This window comes from Symphalangus syndactylus, chromosome 5, assembly GCF_028878055.3.
Source record: "Symphalangus syndactylus isolate Jambi chromosome 5, NHGRI_mSymSyn1-v2.1_pri, whole genome shotgun sequence".
NCBI classification, from domain to species: Eukaryota; Metazoa; Chordata; class Mammalia; order Primates; family Hylobatidae; genus Symphalangus; species Symphalangus syndactylus.
The window spans coordinates 28,338,308-28,359,962 of NC_072427.2; the positions used below are offsets into that span (position 1 = coordinate 28,338,308).

The window sequence follows — 21,655 nt, forward strand, 5'->3', positions numbered from 1 at the left end:
CTATTCGACATGGTGTCCACTAGCCAATTGAAATGTGGCCAGTATGACTGAGGAACTGAATTGTTTATTTGTTTTTGATTTAAATGTAAATGGCGACCTGTGGCTAGTGGCTACCATATTGGATAGTATGCAGCTCCAAGATAGCACCTCTTCCAGGAAGCCTTCCCTGACCTCCCAAGCCTAGGCCAGATGCTCCCATAATGCTCTGTTCTCCACATGTTTATTCACCTGTCTCCCCAGCTGGTCTGTGAGTTCTTTTAGAGGTTATCTCTTGGTCATCATGGTATCCCCAGGTCCAGGCTCTTATTAGTGACCAGTAGCTGTGCAGAGTCAATGAATTTTCTGAACCCACATCTAGGCACAGACTTGACATTCCACGAAGACCAAATCCAAAATAACTCTGCTGAGGATCCAAGTAAATGTGTGTGTGTACACACATGTGCAGTGAATTCACTTGTAGTCATGTGTGCACACCCATTTGACCTTGGCAAGACCCGTGCAGGCCCCCACCCGGCTGGGGACAGTGGTCTCACACACAGATGCTGGCGCGCTGGGCTGGACAGGAAGTGAGCCTCTGAATTGGCTTTTGTAAAAATCAAACGCTGTTTTCATTCTTGTTTCTAAGATGCTTCATCTGCATTGCAGATGAATCTTCAGGGAGTTTAAAAAGAAAAGCTTCCAGTTTTCTGTGTGGGACCACCTGCACTCTCAGCCCCACATTCTATAAACAAGCCCTTGCAGGCACAAGGGGAATTTGCCATTTAAACGAGCCTTCACCTCCTAAGTCAAAGGCCCGTTTCTTGGTTATGAAGCTCTTGTTAAAGTTTTGATATTGAGTTTTCTTCAGATGGAGCCTCAAGCTTCTGTTTCCCCCACTCCTCTCCCCTCCTTTTCTCCTCCTGTCCTGGCTCCTCCCTCCCTCTTAGGACACCACCATACCTCCTGCTCTGTCTGGGATGGGGTCTTCCACCCAACCATGCCAGGGTCCGAGAGAGGAAACAAGCAGGTTTCCTGCCCTCAAGGAGTTCCCACCTTTCTGTTCTGCCCTCAGTTCCCTACGATCTCCTTAAAAAGCAGAACCTTAGAATTATGCACTGGACAAATTCTTAGAGGCCTGATCCAATTTCCCATTGCACAGAGAGAGAGACTGAGGTCTGGGGAATGGACTGGACTTAGCCACACAGAACAGGGGAAAAGAGCCTCAAGCCCTCCATCCTCAGTCTAGGATTCTGGACACCACATCCCCCCACCGCCTACCCCTACTCCCTCTACCCCCATTTCCTCTACCTGGCTGCCACACTGGTGCTCCCTGACTCCCTCCTGGGCACAGACTGGTGACTAACAACCCTCAGCTGTGGCCACGGTCTTCAAGGAGGACTCCTATTTAAGAAGTGAGGGGAGACTTCACCCCTTTGCCAGGCAGTCAACAGTTCCCCCAACAGGGATGCAATCATTACCAAGCCAGGCAGAAGGTGCCTCTATTACTGCTATTATGTTCTGAGTCTCTTAAAATGGCATTGAAAGAGCATGTCAAGATCTTACAGCCTGCAATGGGACCCCCACAGAGGACTGAAAGGTGGCCACTGCAGCAGAGGCAGAAACTGGGCGTCAGGCGTATGACTCAGCCAGAGCCTCCCAGAAAGCTGAGGGCAGGGGGTAGGTTGGGGAAGGGCAGGGAGTATGGGCAGCTGGCTCCAGACCCCATTCTGCCACCCGCTCTTTCTGTGGACCTGGCTGGCCTAGCCCCTTTCATACTCCATGCCTCTATTTCCCTCTTTTATTGAGGGTGGGGAGAGGGGAGGAACAGGGCTGCCAATGCCCTATATATGATGTGAAGGGTGGCCAGGGTCCTCTTCTCCCTGTAGCAGCCCCCACACGTGTGAGCCAAGCCCCAATCCACAAAGACTCCAGCAGCTACAAGGGGACTCTCTTACCCCAAACAGCTCTCCTAGCTTTGTCCCCAAATTAGCCCTCCCCTGCTTGGCCCTACAACCCTTAGACACTTAGGAACTGAAATCATGAATGCTAGTTGAAGCTTAAGAAAGTTGGAAAAGGAGTCAGTGTCTTCATTTGTTTTAATAATGATGGCATTGAGCAAAGCACTTTCCAGCCCCCATTAGACACCAGGATGTGGTCTCCCAGCACTAGACCCCTAGTCTCTCCTGCTCCCTCTCTCTCTCTCTCTACACACACACACACACACACACACACACACATACACACACACAGTGTGCCATGACAAGTGAGCTCTGGAAATGTGGTGTAGTATATCCCCCACTTGGTGGTTCCCAAAACTGTAGCATTTAAAGGCTTTGGGAAGTACTGCAAGAAAGATTCTGTTTAACTTGCTATTTCCCAAGCTTATGTGAGCATACTTTTTCTCAGGGTAGCACCTTTGAATCAGAAGTTACCTTTGCCTCCTGGTAACAGAGATCCAGCCATAGTGGCCTAAACAAACTAGTAGTGTCTTTTACTCTCCCCTATACAGAGGTCAGCAGCCCAGGGTTGGGATGGTGCTTCACCCTGCCTTCAATGTCTGAAATAACTTCTCTCTCCAGGCTCATCACCCTCAGCACTGCTGTCTATCTTTAGTATCACCTCATGGTCCATAGTGGCAGCTGGGCTCCATCCTATCTGTATTCCAGGCAAGAAGAAAGAGGAAGGGGGGAAAATCCATGCTCTCTACCTGTCTCCCTTTTCCAGAACTTTCCCTGGAGCCTCACCCAACAATTCTCTTGCTCATATCTCATTGGCCACCCCTTGCTGCAAGGGTCGCTGGGAAATGTAGTCTTTTAGGTGGACACCTTGCTCCCCAGAATAGAATAAGGGTTCTGTTACCATAGAAAAATGGGAACACGGCCGGGCGCGGTGGCTCACACCTGTAATCCCAGCACTTTGGGAGGCCAAGGTAGACCAATCATGAGGTCAGGAGATGGAGACCATCCTGGCTAACACAGTGCTTGCCGTGGGCAACAGGGCGAGACTCTGTCATAAAAAAAGAAAGGAAGGAAGGAAGGAAGGAAGGAAGGAAGGAAGGAAGGAAGGAAAGAAAGAAAGAAAGAAAGAAAGAAAGAAAGAAAGAAAGAAAGAAAGAAAGAAAAAGAAAGAAAGAAAGAAAGAAAGAAAGAAAGAAAGAAAGAAAGAAAGAAAGAAAAGAAAGAAAAGAAAAGAAAAGAAAGAAAGAAAGAGGGGGAACATGACTCCTGGTGGACAGGCGAGACTCTGTCAAAAAAAAAAAAAAAGAAAGAAAGAAAGAAGGAAAGAAAGAAAGAGAAAGAAAGAAAGAGAGAAAGAAAAAGGGGAACATGACTCCTGGGTGGACAAGTGCAGTCTCAGTCACTGCTTCTTTGCGTTGCAGTATTCTAGGAACTGCTTAGAGTCGGGACCAGCTGGGCCCAGCCCCTACTTCCTGCCTGTGTCTACAGGCTGTGCGGCCTTGAATAAGCTTCCTAACCTCTCTGAGCCTGTATTATTGTCTTTAAAATGGTGGTTATCATGAGGACCAAACGAGATAAAGTATGTGCAAGCAATTTATAAAGTGTAAGTTGTTATAGAAAAGAAAGATACTCTTTTTTTTTTGAGTCGGAGTCTCACTCTATCACAGGCTGGAGTGCAATGGCACGATCTCGGCTCCCTGCAACCTCCACTTTCCAGGTTCAAGCGATTCACCTGTCTCAGCTTCCCTAGTAGCTGGAATTATAGGCGCGTGCCATCACGCCTGACTAATGTTTGTATTTTTAGTAGAGACGGAGGTTCACCATGTTGCCCAGGCTGGTGTCGAACTCCTGAGAGCAGGCAATCCACCTCCCTCGGCCTCCCAAAGTGTTAGGATTACAGGCATGAGCCACCACGCCCGGCCCAGTACTCTTGTTTTCATTTATTCCTCTAAAAAGCCTTGTGAAGCAAGCAGGGCAATACCTAGCTCCACATTTGAATGGAGAAGAAATCGAGGCTCTGAGATATGAATTGACTTCTATGATGATGAAATCTGAGCCCTGTTTTTGTTAATGGAATGAACCTTGATTCCATCCTGAGCCTGAGCCCTGACCTTGGTTACAGACTGAGCCTTGATCCTGCCTGAGTTGAAGTTCTGATCTTAGTTTTAGACTGAACCCCAATGCTAGTTACAGACTGAACCCTGCTCCCCACCTGAGTCTAAGCCCTGATCTTGATCTCTGAGTCCTGATAAAGAGGGGCCCTCTCAAACCATCTAGCAGCACCCAAAGGTGTCCACTGGGCCTCAGAGAGGCACAAATGGATGACGGTGATTCCTAGGCCTGGAGGATGGGGCTTCCTCCCATTTCGTCGTTCATCCGAACCTTGCTAAGTAGTGGGGAGAGCAGACCAAGTCTGTGGACCCTGGCAGAGACAGCCAAGTAGACGTCCAGAGAAATAGGAGAAGCACATGGCCTGCTTCCCCTAGTAATTTTCCCAGCCCAGACAGCTGTAATGGGGAAGGTATTGAAATTTAAATCAGAGCCCAGCCTAACCTCTCTGCCCGCCTGCTGCCCGCTGCTGCTTCTCCTGTAATCTCAGGCTGGCTATCTTCTCCTTGGGAGAACGACAAACCGACTCAGGGAAAGTGATAAATTTTCAATTTTATTTTAAAATATACCAGATGGGAGATTTTATTGGAGCCATAAATATGTCAAGAGCAATGTTGGTGTGTGATGGGCGATGCCCCCTCCTTGGGGCCTCTCTCCCTGTTTAGAAATTCCATCAGATTCTTAATAAGAGGCTCCAGTTCGACTGCAGCAAAATAGTCTCTATATTAAAGCAATTGAATTTCCATTTGCCAGACATCTTGTGCTTTAAGCTTCCAGGTTCCAGGGGTGTGGGGTTGCTAAGCCGATTCTAAATGAACCTAAACTAATAACTGCACAGTACGCTGGGGGCTGTGAAAGAGTGGGAGGGGAAGAACGAGGAAGGGAAGGGTGGGGTGGAAGGGAAAAGAAAGCAGGGGAGGGAAGGGGAAGGGAGGGACAGGAGAGGAAGAGAGGAGGAGGTGCTGCCAATCACAGACCGGAGGCCGGGGAAGGCAGGGACCTCCCTCACCTTTCCAGCTTGTGCTGCCAGCCTGAGATGAAAATCCTGCAAATGACGGAAGGGCCAGCTCCCTCTGTTCACAAAGGGAAAACTGAGGCCAGAAAAAGGGGTGAGGGGTGATGATGTGGCTGGGATTCTGGTCCCTCTTCCCTCCTCATTGCTTTCATTGCTGTCTTCATTGATTTGCTATTTTGCGGGCCTTCTTGGGTAGGGGTCCTTGTTGAGGTTGGGGCTGCTAAGCAAGGCTGGCCCCCTCCCCTAAGACTCTCCCCTGCACCCTTTGGAAGGCTCTGCTCTGCCTTGGGGATTTGCCTCACTCGCTTTCCCCTGCAGCCTTTCTCTCCTGCATCAAGTCATTCTTTGCTCCTGCAGAAATTTCAACCTTTCACTCGACCTCAAGCATCTCCTTATCCTGGAGAATGGCTCAGATTATCGGCTCAAGGACATCAGAAGTGAGAGGATCGAAAGGCTGGGACACCAAGGCTCAGAGGCAACAAGGGCACAGAGAATATGATTCTTCTAGAACAGTTCCTGGACTGTGGATATGAATAGGTGCTGCCTACTCACAACATCTCCATCCTCCCCGCCTCAGCCAACCTCAGCCAGGTCTAAGAGGCACCTGCCCAGGTTTGACAGAGGTGATGCCCAGGTAGTAAGGGACAGAGTCGCAGCCAGAATTCCTCCCTCATTGAGAGCAAGGCTCCTAATCTCGCTGAGCCTCCATTCTCAAAAATGGATATACACTTCTGAACACCAACAACAAACAAAAGCAGTGGGCATACTGTTATTTACACCCCAAAATATGTGAGAGCTTCAATGAGATAATCCATGAAAACTGTGTAGCATAATGCTGGTCCCTAGTAAGCGCTCCAAAATGTTAGCTATTATTATTCCTTTGCTATGATGATAATTATTACTGCCCTGGGTGCTTCCAGTGGGAACTATATCTCCCTGTAGGTCTGTGTCTCCCAAGTTGTGTGGCACAGAATTCTGTAGACAGTAGCTGCAAAATATTGAGTTAAATAGTTAAGAATTTTCCATCCATTGGGACAAGACGTGGGCTCTGGAGGTAATCAGAGTAGATTCAAACCTGGTTTTGACTTTTTTGCTCTGTGTGCTCCGTGACTTCTCCAAGCCTCAATTTCTTCATCTGTGAAATGGGTGAATAATCCTTTCCCTGCCTTCTTTCAGGACTGATGCATGAACCAGAGCTGGAGAAAACTTTCTTAAACTACACTCTTTCTTCTTCCTCCTGCCTGTCTCACCAAACTGGGTCTTTCTCAGGGACCTCATGTACCTGAGTCCCAGGAGGGTCCTGAGAGAGGCAGGGCTGGGGACAGCTCCCACCATCTGCCCCTGACTCCCCCATCTCCAACCCAATCATGAGCTGTGTGCTGCCCTCCAGGGCCCAGCTGCTGAAAGTGGACCCGTGGACAAGATCATAGCAATGGCCATCCTGGTATCACACAGGATGTTGGAGCTAGAGATCTGATAATGTGGCCGGAGAGAATGAACATGTGGAATCAAGCAACAGAGATCAAGGCCAGCCCCAGCCATAGTGACAGCACCGCTGGATAATGACTGCCTCATCCACAGGGTTCTGAGCGATGGGGTTTTTGCCTCTGGATGTGGATGTGTGCTTCTCTTTGAGAAGGTCCATAGTTTTCACCATCTTTTTAAAGGACTTCCGGACCCTCAAACTGTTCAGAACCGGGAGCTCAGTTTTCCACCCAGAGTCTGCCTCCCAGCCACACCTACGTCCTTACTGACAGGGAGAAGAGGCAGGCAGAGGGTGCACACAAACCTGAAAGCTCCACTGTCCGGACCCCAGACGGGCCTCAGACAGGACAGTGAGCTCCCCGGAGACACATAGAGAACCGTGGTGAAACCCTCCAGCACGGTGCCTTCCTCATGCCAGGCGTGAGGCAGTTTAAAGTCGAGTGTTCAGTAAAGGGCTGACTCTGATTCGTCACACCTCTGGATTGCCTCCGGGCTCAGCAGCCACCCTGCTGACCTCCAAGATCCCTGCCCACTCTGCTGTTCTCTGCTCCTTTATTAGGGAAGGCCAAGGACAGTCTGGTGGTTCGAAGCAGAGGAGTGAAAGTCGTTCCTTCCTGTTGACCCAGCAACGTCTGGATCAGGTGAACTTTTCCAGAGGGCTCACCATGTCCCCGGCATAGTGCCGCCTGCTCGTGGGGCTGAACCTGCTTCATCCTCCATTTTAGAGATGGAGAAAGCGAGCCTCAGAGAGGCCAAGTGAGTCCATCAAGCATTGAGGTCACATGGCCAGTATGTAGGGGCTGGATGGGGCAGAGCGCCGCGAGGCAGTCCTGTGGGGATGCCATCTGCCAAACCCTTTCCTGGAACTCCTCTCTTTTCATGCTGTGGGCCTGCAAGAGAGGCCAGGCAGGGGCGCTGTTAGGAAGCCGAGGCTGCAAGAGTTTGAGTGACCTGCTCAAGGTCACACAGCAAAGATAGGGCAGAGGTGAGGCTCCAACCTAGGTCTTCCAATGCCCCATTCTCTGGTCCCTAAAGAGACAAATGTTACAGATACTTTGCTTTAAGATGCACTGACACCCATCCGCTCATCTGCTCACTCATTCCGCAGGTGTTTCTTAGGGACCTACACTGTGTTTGGGCACTGTGCTAAGTACTGGGGAGGGGTTCAATGTTATCAAAGCAAACAACAATGCCTGCCCTCCTAGAGTTTATATTCTAATGCAGGAGAACAAGAAACAACATAAGTAAGTTAATTACAAAGTGCCAGAAGGCAATATATCTGTGGAATGCAACAGAGCAGGGTCAGGACACAGGGAAGGCCAAACGGAGGTGGTTTAAAGTCGAGTGTTCAGGGCAGGTCTGGCAAGAAGATGAACATCAGGCTGGATGCAGCAGCACATGCCTGTAATCCCAGCACTTTGGGAGGCCGAGGCGGGTGGATCACACGGTCAGGAGTTTGAGACCAGTCTGTCCAACATGGTGAAACCCCATCTCTGCTAAAAAATACAAACATTAGCCAGGCGTGGTGGTATGCACCTGTAATCTCAGCTACTAGAGAGGCTGAGGCAGGAGAATCGCTTGAACCCGGGAGGCAGAGGTTGCAGTGAGCCGAGATCGCACCACTGCACTCCAGCCTGGGCCACAGAATGAGACTCCATCTCAAAAAAAAAAAAAGAAAAAAAAATATGAACATCAAGCAGAGACTTGAAGGAGCTGGGGAAATGAGCCAGCCATGTGGACCCAATTGGAGGAGTCTGTCAGCAGGAGTCACCTGTGCAAAGGGCCTGAGGTAGCAGTGGGTCTGGGGTGCTTGTGGACAGCAGGGAGCCTGGTGTGGCTGGAGCAGAGGAATGGGAGAAGAGTGGGAGGCGGTGATGGGGGAAAGGTGGGGAGAGAGAAACAGATCATGCTTTGGCATTAAAATTGCCCAAGGGCAGATGGGCCTTCCTGGGCAAATCTGAAGGTCTCACAAATGATGGAGCCACATGGGGCTCATCACAACCAGAAACCAGAAGCAGAGTGGGGGGGGGGCATCCAGCTCTGTCACCTCCCCTGGGAGAAGTCTTCTTCCCCCATCTCTCCTACCATCACCCTGCGCCACCCCATGCTGCCCCTACCCCACCTCATGCTTGTGGTGTGTCCCCAGGGAGACTGGGCCAGGCCGGGTGAAGGAGGAAGGTCCATGCCTTCCCCATAGCCTTCCCCATAGCCTTCCCCAGCCTAGGAGTCTGCTGGCTGCTAGTCTCAGTGAGCTTTGAAGCTGCCAGGCCCTGCAGGGGCACTAGAAACCGTTAGCAGGCAAACAAAAGGCCTGGGGAGGCCTATGAAGCCACCGTGGACGCTTACAGCTAGGTTTATTTCAAATTGAATAAACAGACCTGAAGCCCAGCCATAACCACCCCCTACTCTCTACACCCCTCCAGACTCCGGACCTGAGGAAAGGCAGGCCCAAGGGCTTGTCCATGGCCACACAGCAACCGAGGCCAAAGCCCCGGTCATCTCCAGAGGGGAGAAGCTTTCTGTGCCCATGAGTGCAGGGCAAGCCACGACCCAGAAAAGGTCACCACAGGTGTGGCCCAGGCCGGGCATGATGTGCAGAGTGGGTAGGTGGACATTGCGAACCCTTTGGGTGAGGCCCGAGCCAGTGAGTTCAGGAGTTGAGGGTCTCCTCGTCTGTTTACTCGCTGTGTGACCCTAGAGAAGTGTCTTAACCTTCCTGAGCCCAACTGCAACATGGGGTTCCTAATAGCCCTACTTTACAGGGTGGCTGTAAAGATGAAGTGAGCTCACCCACCTAAAGCACTTAGGCCACTGTGTGGCTCAGGGTAAGTGTCATCCTCCCACTGCCATCCCTCAAGTAAGAATGGAGGGGTGGGCAACTGCCGGGCGGTTCCCAGGCCTGGGTCCCCGGGGTAGACCCGCGCCTCTAGCGGAGCTCATCCCTGAACTGAGGCTGCCTTCCCCACCACCGGCCGCAGAGCTTCAGAGGCAGCCAACCAGACGGGCGCTTTTAACAGCTTTTTAATGTGATGGAGCTCGCTGAGCTTGGAGAGTGGAGGCACGTCAGGGGCTTGCCTGGGGAAGCTTTCAAGGTCAGCCAGCAGCAGCCTGACCTTGAAGCCTGTCCCTTCCCAGGAACAGCCCAGGGGCTGCCGACACCATTTGCCATCAAGGAGGCCCTGGGGGCCCCAGCTCAGGAAAAGTATTTAAAAAAAAAAAAAAAACAGCGATGAAGAGGCGTTAAATGGATTAAAGAGGCAGGTGGCCAGAGGGGATGACGGGCAAGGCTGTGCCAGGGACAGCAACAGCAGAGACCTCCTCCTCCAAGAGGCTTCAAATCGGCTTCTCCTCCCTCGTCACACGCCAAACAGTCTCCCAAGTGGAAAGGCTGCGAAGATGAGCAACTTCCCCTTCATCTCCTCCTTCTCACAGTCTCCCCAGCAGGACAGCGCTGCTTCCTTCGTCCTGCAGATTCATAAAAATCAGGGAGAAACGGCTCAATTGAGAAACGGCTCAATTATCAGCTCCTCTCACAGAGAGCACAGAATAAGATGGGCCTTACAAAGAGGAGCCGCCCACCAGGCCACCCGCACCCCAGCACCCTGCCTCGGCGCTCCCCAGAGAAGGCAAGAACTCTGCAGGGAGGGCTTGGCACGGTCACCGCCCTCCTCCCCACCTTCTGGGTCCTCTGCCACAGCCCCAGTGGTGGCAGGCCTGTCTAGGCAAGATGGGACTTCAGCCCCTTCCTAGCTGTTGCTGTGAGCAGGCCGGTGGCCAGTGGCCTCAAGTCTAGTGTGTAGGCTGAACCCCTCACAGCTCACCTGGCACTTCATGCCCATTATCCTCTGTAAGGCGGGGAGTGGTATATGTCTGTTTTAAAGACTAGGAAACTAAGGCCCCTCAGCCAATAGATAGAGGAACTGGAATTCAAATCCAAGTTCTGGTTCCCAGACCTGGGCACTGCAGAGCCAGCATGGGGAGGAGCCTTATAGGCCTCTCAGCAGTGGGTCACATTCTCAGGGACTGGCGGGGCTCCCCCAGCAGCCAGGCCGAGGAGACCCCAGGGAGAACAAGAGCAGAGGGCAGACTCTTCCCAGCTCCCCTTCTGCCCGGGGCCTGGGTCGTGGCCAGGGCACAGTGGGGAAGGCCAGGCCCCTTCCAGGATACACACCGTGCCCCAGCCCAGAGGGAAGTCATGGGAAACTTAGGGCTTCGGGAATCCTGGAGTGTCCACCCCACCCCAGAGAAGCCCAAAGGGATGAGGGGATTTCAAGTTGGGCTGGGAACCGGGTGGCCTTGTTCCAGTCCCAGCTCTGCCATGGACGAGGAGTGGCCTTGGACAAGTTCCTGCCCATCTCCTCCCTCAGTTTCCCTGTTTGTGAAATAGGTGATGATCCTCTCTAAACGGGAAGATCTCTCTGACTCACCCCCAGGAGGATCTGGCCACCCTCTCACTCTAAACTGGCCCAGGTAGAGCCAGTAGCTGGAGGAGCCAGTGCTGAGCCCATCGCATGGGAATTCAGGGACGGGGTCTGCTGAATTCCAAACTTTCAGCAGCAGAGCAACTGCAGGGCCCAAGCTTTCCCACAGATGCAGCTCAGCCCCCAGAGGAGGCCCTGCAGTTCCCACTGCAGCCCTTCCAAGTGGAAACCACAAGGCTGTGCAAGCCTGGCAGAAAGTAAACAGAAAGCAACATCCCCAGGACCTCAAGGACCCGGGCCCAGCCTGGGGCAGCCCTCAGGGAGGCGGCTCCAACCAGAGCAGATTCCTGCCGAGCCTGTCTGGACGAGCCTGGGGCCCCTGAGGGAGGAGCCAGCCACCCCCACCCCACACCCCCTGCTCAGATCAGAGAAAATGCTCTCTGCCTCCTGCTCAGAAGTGCCAAGGGATAGGGGAGAGCAGGACGGGCACCGGGGAACAGGGCACTGGTCTTAGCGCTGCTACAGACTCCCTGGAGAGGCAAGGCCAACCCTCCCTGTGCCTCACTGTCCCCATCTGAACAACAGAGACGGCACATCAGCTACCTTCTAAGGTCCTTCCCAAGTACCGAGAGTTTGATCCTAGAACGTGGTACGAGGTGGTCCTCTGAAAAGGGGAGAAGAATGGGGGCTGTCTCAGGGGCTCGAGCTGGGAAGGCAGGCCGGGTCTATTAGGAGGGACCCACGTGAGCATCTATTCCTGGCCTCCCTCTCTCCCTCCACATGCCATTTTACAGCAGGGGAGACAGAGGCTTTTCCCAGGCCAGCCACACAGAGATGGAGTGCAGGGCTCCTTGCTGGCTCTGGGGTCCTGAGCCCAGGCCCTTGAGGAGGCTCATGCAGGCCCTGGCAGGTGCAAGCAAGGATGGGGGGAAGGCAGTGTAGTGTGGGCCAATCTTGCTCCACCCTCTCCTCCCAAACCCCCCAGCTTTTCTCCAGGGCCTGACCAGGACTCTAGCTTGGACCTGTCTTCGGGCAGGTGAAGGGAAGCGAAGTGCAGGGCACAGGGAGCAGGCAGAGCCGCAGGACTTGTTCCTCTCCATCTCTGGGTCCCTTGTGATGTCCTCTGCCCAAAGGGCCTTGTTTCCCAATCTCCTCCGAAGTTACAAAGTCAGCTCCCTGTCATCATCCACACAGTGCTGAAGCCATGCTGGGTTCTGAGAAGATGGGGGAAGGCCTCCACTGGGAACCACATCCCACCCAGGACTCAAAGCTCCATTGGCTGGCTCCAACACTCCTGCCCCTTCTGCCTGTGGTCCTTCTCCTCACAGGGCCTGGACACACGTCCCTGAGACTGGTCAAGGGCCAATCGTACTCCAGAAAGACCCAGACTTACCTTCCCACTTCTCTGCCAGATTGTTCTCTTGAGCAGCTGCAAAAAGCCACCCCACTTCTGTAGCAAAAGACTTTCATGCAGATGGTCTTGCTGGCCCATGACATATGTCCAGGCCTGTTAGAATCCTGCTTTGGTCTTTAGACCTACCCCACTATGTCCACGTCCACATGGAAAGGCTCTTGGGATCTCACCCCAGGCTCCCTAGCAGGATCCTCTTCTGGAGTTGGGAGGCGGGAGAAAGAGTCACCGCAGGGAGTGGACAGGACAGGCCCCTGGCACCAGCCAGGTGTGGCTGGAACAATCAATGACTGAGCCCTGGACCAGGAGCCTGGGTTCTAGTCTCAGCTCTGCTGGTGACTTGTTGTGTGATGGTTGGCAAGATACATCTTCTTTCTGAGCCTCGGGCGCTGTTTGTGAAGTGGCATTGTGAACTGCTCCTCCTTTGGCTGTAGGATCTCCACTACACATCACTGTCACTCCTACCTGGGCTCAGATCTTTCCCTGGCATCTTTTCCTGCCCACCTCCCCCCACTCACCACCCCTTGGAAGTGCTCCTTCTTGGAACCTGAGGAGGGCACAGGCAGCATGGCCCACCTACCCACCTCCCAAGAGAGGCCACCAGCAATGCCTCCTTTTAGCCACAGGCCCTGGGACCAGTGAGCCAGGGCCTACAGCAGCCCACATGGCCACACGGACACAAGGAAACGTGGCCACACTGCCACAGAGTCAAGAGCCCTTCTCCCTGCTGAGCAGGCTAATGCCTTAATCCCTTTACACAAAGCCTGCTGATTCTTTCCTCGGGGGGAAATTTGTTGGGGCACAAATTGGCTTATTCCACTGATCCAGAGAGAGGCTTCTCCCATGAGACCTGCAGATCCATCCCTGTGTGTGGCTGTCGCTCAACTCTCTGCAGCACACACACCCCTCATTACCCTCACCCCCAAGCCTCCAGGAATCCTTGTAGATTCAGAGATGCGGAGACTCCCCATGGTCCTCCCTCCCTCCTTCCAGGAGAACTGCTGACTATTGGAGATAGACAGGCCTGGGCTGCCAAGCTCCTACACTGACTAGATTTGGGGTGTCTGACCCCAGGTACGAAGTGCTAGGGAGGACACAGAGAAGGCGAGAGAGGATACACCGCCCAGAAAATAGTAGAATGGTAGAAGTTTCTCTCCATTCCTTTCACTCACTTTCCATAGCCCTATCCAGGGCCCAACCTGGCCAGAAGATATTTTGTAAGCTTCCTTCTGATAAAATTGCAGACCATCCAGAGTGAGGGTAGCCTCAAAAGAAGGGACAGCCAGTGGTGGAGTTTCAGGCATTCACAGAAGAGACCATTTGGGTCAGGAAGCTTTTTTGGTATCCATGAAAGCCCACGGCCCTGTGGCACCTGCATGTGTGCGTAGTGAGGTCAAGGGGAAGGTGGCATTTCCAGAGGGAGGGAGGCAGGTGGTGCCACGAAAACCAGTTCACACACAGACTCATCAGAACACCCACAGCAGGCTGGTTCGTAGTGACCCAGAACTGGAAACAACGCGATGTCCATCAGCAGGTGCCTGGATTCCTATGGTACATTGGTGCAATGAAATACTACTCACCCATACGGAGGCATGAACTATTGATACACACAACTAACTGGATAAATCTCAAAATCACTATCCTGAGGGAACGGAGCCAGGCACAAAAGAATACATTCAACACAATTCCAACCATGTGAAAATCCAGAACAGGCAGCAGAATGGATCTTGGTGATAAGAGATCAGATGGGGAGGAAGGAGCGGGGTGAGAGGAAGAAGATGTGAGAGAACTTTCTGGAATGATATGAAAGAAGTGTTCTGTATCTTGATTTGGATGATAGATACATAGATAATTGTCAAAACCCATTTAACTGTACACTTAAGGTTGCATGTCAATTTTACCTAGTATGTAAATAATAACCATAAGCATGGAATTTTTTTAGTCAGTTAGTTAAATCTTTATTTTGGAATCATTGCACACTTACAAAAAAGTTGTAAGACAAGCACAAAGAATTCACATTTACCCTTCACCCAAATCCCCTGACAACTAGCATTTTACCACAATTGGTTTATCAGCCTTTCTCTCTGTCTGTCTCCCTGTCTCTCTCTTCATATATATATAACTATACATAGATTATGTATATGTCCTACATATCATTGTTTTCTGAGCCTTTCAAAAGTAAGTTACAGATATCATAGTCCTTTCACTCAAAATAATTGTGTGTATTTCCTAAGAATAAGGTTATTTTCTTGTCCTTGTTATCAAAATTGGGATATTAACATTAATAATAACATTTTCTGATCTATATGCCTTCTTACTCAAATTTTGCCAATTGTTCAAAGAATATCCTTTATTAATTTTTTTTTCTGGTCCAGGATTTGATCCAGGATCCCAGGTTGCATTTACTTGTCATGTCTTGTTAGTCATATTTAATTTGGAATTGTTCCTCAGTCTTTCTTTGTCTTTCATGTGCTTGGCATTTTTGAAGAGTGTGGGCCAGTTATTTTAATAAATGTTCTTGGCCGGGCACAGTGGCTCATGCCTGTAATCCCAGCACTTTGGGAGGCTGAGTCAGGTGGATCACGAGGTCAGGAGATCAAGACCATCCTGGCTAACACGGTGAAACCCCGTCTCTACTAAAAAAACAAACAAAAAAATAGCCTGGCGTGGTGGCGGGCACCTTTAGTCCCAGGTACTCAGGAGGCTGAGGCACGAGAATGGCGTGAACTTGGGAGGCAGAGCCTGCAGTGAGCCAAGATCGCACCACTGCACTCCAGCCTGGGCCACAGAGCGAGACTGTGTCTCAAATAAATAAATAAATACATAAATAAATATTCTTTAGTTTGGGTTTGTCTGATGTGTCCTCATGATTAAATGCAGGTTATTGATTTTTGCAGGATTATCACAGAAGTGAAGTTGTGTCCTTCTTGGTGCATCATCTCAGGAGGTACATGATGTCTATTTGTCCTATTACTAGTTATACTAATTTGGATCATGGGTTAAGATGTGGTCTAGCACTGTTAAGTTACTATTTTTCCGTTGCTATTTAATAAATATTTTGTGAGCAGCCTGGGCAACATAGTGAGACCCAGTCATTCATATATATATATATATATATATATATATATATATGTCTCTCATATATACATATATGGTATGATAAGTCTCATATATATACATATATGATATGATATATATAATATATATATGATTATATATATCATATATATGTATATGTATATATTAGCCAGGCATGGTAGCATGCACCTGTGGTTCCAGCTACTCTGGAGGCTGAGGTGGGAGGACCATTTGGGCCCACCAGGAGTTTGAGGCTGTAATGAGCTGTGATTGTGCCACATTGCATGCCAGCCTGGCCAACAGGAGTGAGACCCTGTCTCTCTCTCTCTCTCAAAAAAAAAAAAAGGTACTTTGTGGGGAGTTACCTTTAGACTATATACATATCCAGTTTTTTGTCAGAGTTTTCACCCACTAATTTCAGGATCTATTGGTGATTCTTGCCTGAATCAATTATTACTATGATGCTGGTCAAATGTAATTTTCTAACCTCAGAATTTCCTCTTTATTAGTTTGAATTTTACGATACAGAAGAGCTTTCTCTTTTCCTCATGTATTTATTTATACTCATTATATTATATCTGTATGGACTCAGGGATTCTTATTTTATTCAGTGGGTTGTAATTCATTCTTATCATTATTCATTTTGGTGCTCAAATTGTTCCAGGTTTGGCCGGTGGGAGCTCCTTCAAGCTGGCCCCTGTGTCTTTTTGACATTTCCCCATCATTCTTTGAGCATTTTCTTACTTTCAGGTTCATCACGTACTTGTCCTGGAAATCAGCTATTTCTCCAAGGATCCCTTGACCTTGTTTATTTTAGGAGAGAATGATCTGGGAGGTAGAATATCCATGACCATATCTATATTAACATCTGTATATAAAGCCATGCGCTTGTACGGTTACCTCCAATTTCAATTTAATACCTAAGGGTCCATTCTTGTCTTCTCCCTTCCAATACCTGTAACTCACTTCTCCAACAGTGAGAAACTTGGACCCCGTGATTGTCATTATATCTACTCATGTGCCGAAGCCTAGAGGTTTCAGAATGGCCAAACCATACTGCTGCAAAAAACAAACCTGCTAACTAGAGTTTGACATTTTTGCAGATCTTTTTTATCTTTTGTCTGGGCGTATATAGTAAAATAGTGTGTTTAAAATGCCCTTGGGTCAGATTTTCCCCTCCTTTTAGTGTGGTTGTTACTCATTTGAAATGTATTAGGTTTGTTTGTTTCTGATTGTATTACATTTTAGAGACTTCCCCCGTCCTTTATTATTGTTGTTGTTTGAACAGGTAAAGCACTGATGTGGTTCTGAAAGCCAACACTATACAAAACATTTATACTCAGAAAAAATAGCTCTCTGCTCATATCCCTTCCACTCCATTCCCACACTACCTTTGTAGGTAACTGATCTCATTCGTTTATCCTTCCTGTGTTTCTTTTTGCAAAAACAATCTTCTATAATATATATTTACATATAGAAATTTATACATTCCTCCTTCCATAATATATAAAAGGGTAATAATTTCTTATTTCCCCTTCTTTCTTACACACAAAGTAGCATTCTAGAGTTATAGTTTTGCACTTCAATATTTTAAACTTAACAATTCATCCTGGATTCACTCTGTCTCCATTAGTAGAGATTGTCCTTAATTTTTGTAAGCTTACGTTTTTATTGAATAGCATACATAGCGAAATCATAATGTACAAGTCATAAGCGTATGGCTTGAGATTTCTCACTTCGTGAAAAATGTAACCACCACCACATGACTGTAGCACCCTCAGGCAACCAGCACCACCAAAGTCCTTTCTTGTCCCTTGCAGTCACTACCCACATTAAGGGACCCCGCTATCCTGACTTGTAACACCATTGATGAATGTCTGGTTTGAAAGCTGTATAAATGGGTTCTTATAATATTTGCTCTTTGGTGTCTGACTCATTTTGCTCAGCATTATGTTTGTGACATTTATCCATGGCTATGTGTAATTATAGCTTGCTCATTCATATTCTATAATTATATGACTATATATATATTATTTATTTATTTATGTATTTTTTTGAGACAGAGTCTCGCTTTGTCCTCTAGGCTGGAGTGCAGTGGCGTGATCTCGACTCACTGCAACTTCTGTCTCCCAGGTTCAAGCGATTCTCCTGCCTCAGCCTCCCAAGAAGCTGGGACTACAGGTGCACACCACCACGCCCAGTTATTTTGTAATTTTAGTAGAGACGAGGTTTCACCATGTTGTCCAGGATGGTCTCGATCTCTTGACCTCGTGATCCACCCGCCTCGGCCTCCCAAAGCGTTGAGATTACAGGTGTGAGCCACCATGCTCGGCCTTGTACCACAATATTTTTATCAACTACGTTTTTCTGGCTAGGCTCAGAGGCGGAGCTTGCAGTGAGCCTAGATCGGGCCACTGCACTCCAGCCTCGGCGACAGACCGAGACTCCGTCTCAAAAAAAAAAAGAAAAAAAGAAAATTCTAGTACCTAGAATGCTTTTGGTACCTAGAAATGTAATTGCTGGGTTATAGGGTCTGCATATGGTTAGCTTTGGTAGGCGTCATTAGACACTTTTGCAGTGTTGATATACCAGTTTGCATTCTTACCAGCCATGTAAAGCAGTTACAGTTACTGCACATCCTCACCAACATCAAATTTTTTAAAACTCTCTTACTCATTTTAGCCATCCTGAGGGTGTGTGTTGTACTGGGGTTTTATTATTATTTTTATTTCTTTTTATTTTTTGAGACGGAGTCTCACTCTGTCGCCCAGGCTGGAGTGCAGTGGCACGATCTCGGCTCACTGCAACCTCCAACTCCCGGGTTCACGCCATTCTCCTGCCTCAGCCTCCTGAGTAGCTGGGACTACAGGCGCCCACCACCACGCCTGGCTAATTTTTTGTAGTTTTAGTAGAGACGGGGTTTCACCATGTTAGCCAGGATGGTCTCGATCTCCTGACCTTGTGATCCGCCTGCCTTAGCCTCCCAAAGTGCTGGGATTACAGGCATGAGCCACTGTGCCCAGCCCCATGTACTGGGGTTTTAATCTGTATTTCCTGGATGAGCAAATAGCACTTTTTCCCAGGATCACTAACAAACTAGTCCCCTTGGCTCTGGCCTTGGAATCAGAAGACCTTACCCTGCCCACTCTGATTGGGTGAGTTATGTGACACTGACCTGTCAGTCATTTCCTGCCATGACAACAAAATACTTTAGATTGGGTAATTTATAAACAACAGAATTTTTTTGCTTGCAGTTCTGAAAGCTGGGAAGTCCAAGATCAAGGCCCCAGCAGATGTGGTGTCCGGTAAGGGTTTGCCCTCTGCTCCATAGATGGCGTCTCGTTGCTGTGTTCTTACGTGTCAGAAGAGGCCAGGGAGCTCACTTGAGCCTCTTTTATAAGGACATAATCCCATTCATAAGGGCAGAGCCTTCAGGACTCGATTACTTCCAAAAGGCCCCACCTCTCAATACTATCACATTGGGGATCAAGTTCCAACATGTGAATATTGGAGGGACACCAGCATTCAGACCATAGCATGATCTGTCTGAGTTTTCTCATCTGTAAGTGGGAACAATAACCCTTGGCCTGCATTTGCAGTAGGCGCACACTGGTGTTGGAGTTGGTGGAGCTCCAGGACTTTCTTCCAGGCCTGTCTCCCTACTTCAAGGGCACAGGTCTTTTTAGAAGACAGGGTTTGTTGCCCACATGCCAGTCTTCTCCCCTGCTTCTACCCTGGATCTTTTTCCTCCTTTGACAGCATCTCAGGGCTTCCTCTTCCAGATTACCTTCATCTTTTTTTCTATATCACTGAGGCAGGATCTAGGCCAGAAGGGACAATGGATGGACCCAGGAGGTGGCCATTTGCATTTGGCTTGCTCTATTGCTGCGTGACCTGGCTGGTTTCTAAAAGGAAATGGGGTATAGACATTGCCTGCAGCATCCCTGGGGCACTTTAGTGCTCTTGTGTGCTGTGCTGAGGAGGAGGTCATCCAAGCAGGTTAGCAGATGGGAAATAGACAAACCATCTTTGTGTACTTATGATGCCAGATAGACATGCAAATAGCTGCCACGTGCCTGTGTGGCAAAGAAAGTACAGCACTCTCAAATCCCTTTGGAGAGCCTGTGGGAGGAGTGTGCTCCCACCTTTCCATCCTTCAGTGCACCTGGACTGTTCTGAGATGGGAATGACTTGAGTGTAGAGAAGCCCAGTCACTTATTCACTCCAAGAAGACACTGAGCCATGGTGTTGTGCAAAGCAAGAGGCAAGGCTCTGCCTGGGTGTCCTCAGGATGGCTCGGTTGTGGACCCTGACTACAGATGCCCAGAGCCCATGGGGAAGCTAAGGCACAAGCATAAACAACTGTGGACCAAGTTCTGGAGGGGCACAGATGGTTTCTAACATGAAGGGCTGGTGAGTTATGTAGGTAAGAGTGAGGGAAGGTGTCACAGGTCTAGGGACCAGCCTGCATACAGATGTGGAGATGGGGACCTGGGGCATGTTTGTGGAGTGAATGAATGAAGGCAGGTGGGCTAGATCACCAAGGCTTGAAAACTTGACTGAAAGGCTGGGATTTTATCCAGTGCATAATGACCACTGGTGTTTATGAGAGGGGTTGGTGCAGGCATGATAGAATCACAGCTGATCCCAGATGCTCACCTTTAGAAAGTCCCCAGCTCACAGAGCCTCCCCCACCAGCTCCCCCACTGGCTTCCACTATTTTAACTCTCTTCCTTATTGAACCAAAGACTTTTCCTGCTCCAAGAGATCCTCACAAAGTGAAAACTCTGGGTGCCAGCTCCATCCTTGATGGGATCAGCTGCTCAGCCCAAGACCCTTAGAGAGGTTTGTTTCCAGAGGCAGGGGCCAGGCTAGTGTTGATGAGAGTGAACATAGGGATAGGAGGGGAGGGATTTTTTTTAACATCTGCTAATGACAGGCATTGTATTAAGTATCCAACATTCAATATTTCATTCACTGTTTGTAGCAACCCTATTAGGAAGGCATTCTCCCCATTTTACAGAAGAAGAAATAGAGGCTTGGGCAGACTAAATTATCCACATAGTAAATGAGTCTGTTTGCGAAACCTGAGCCTTTTCTGCTGCCCCAGGCAGAGTGTATGCGAAGTGTGTCTAGGAAGCTGGGTGGGAGGGGAAGGGTCATCTGAGCCCACTGTCCGTTTGCCCCATGACATGCAGCTCTAAGGCCTGGGCCCCCAAATGCGTCGCCCACAGAGCTGCTCTGGTGATCTCCCCGACTGGATGTTCCTGGCTAAAGGTACAGAATTGCAGTCTTTTCAAAGTACACCAGGAGATGTCAACAGAAAGAGTGAAATTGTGCTCAAATTAGAGGCAATTTTCTGGAATCCTCTGTTTTCCTCCCCCTGACAAGCAGAAGCATGGCATCCATTCAGCAGCATTTACGCTTTTAAATAAAATGCTGCCATAGAATCCCTCGAACTGCCGTTTGTGAAGCAATATTCTCATCACTATCTCCAGGTCACAGATACTGGATGCCATGTCATGCAAAGGGTCAACTCGTTCACCATTCATTCAACAAGCATTCAGTAAATACCTGCTATGGGACTTGCTCTGTGCTGGGCACTGGGAACACAGATGTGGATGAAACCCATGTAGACCATGAGATCCTCAGTGGCTACAAAGAAAAACAGACATTGTAGAGGATTAAGACCTCTGCAATGTGATAGAGCTGACAGAGGCTTGGGGTAACCCCTGACGGTCTCTGCAGGGGTGGGAGTGGGCTAAGTGATAGGAATGCCTGTGGATCCCCATAGGGATTCAGACAGGCAAGTGGGCCTGGCCAGGGACTCAAGGAGCCTAGGTCTTCTAGGACCAAGGTGAGCATTGGTGGAGGGGAAGGGAACTCCAGGTGCCAAGACTGGCTTGAGCAGGGGTCTGGACAAGGGACTGGCATGTGCGGGACTGTGAGGCCGCCATGCTGCGGGGACACGAGGGGGACAGATGATCGGCTGTGGGCCTTTGTTGCCTGGCCTATCACAGTAGCCTCCACCCTGCTGGTCCTGCAGCAGTGCCCCTGCCTGGCACCTGGACTTAGTCCCTTTATTTCGTGTCACACACCCTTAGCTCAGCTGCCCGTTGTGTCCCACACAACCAGGCTGTGTCTCACTTTTAACCTACGCTCTTGCTGTCCCCTTTTCCTGGAATGCCCACACCCCACT

The 21,655-nt window shown here is 49.5% G+C and overlaps 1 protein-coding gene and 1 long non-coding RNA gene across 4 annotated transcripts in view; both read right to left on the minus strand.

Annotated features, from left to right (window-relative positions):
- Window positions 1-4,580: 4,580 nt before the first annotated feature.
- Window positions 4,581-13,111, minus strand: LOC129481749 (uncharacterized). The gene is made up of 2 exons (XR_008657497.1): window positions 12,361-13,111; window positions 4,581-7,575 (listed from the first exon to the last, which is right to left on the minus strand). It is a non-coding gene; the product is annotated as an uncharacterized lncRNA (long non-coding RNA).
- Window positions 13,112-15,170: 2,059 nt separating this feature from the next.
- The window catches only part of HMG20A (high mobility group 20A), a 102,507-nt gene continuing 96,022 nt past the window's right edge, over window positions 15,171-21,655 (minus strand). For 2 of the 3 annotated variants that reach the window (XM_055277628.2, XM_063638729.1), the window contains exon 11: window positions 15,171-21,111. The gene's annotated coding sequence lies outside the window, so the exon portion shown is untranslated. The remainder of the gene's footprint in view (window positions 21,112-21,655) is intronic. The other variant, XR_010120672.1, reaches the window with a different exon arrangement.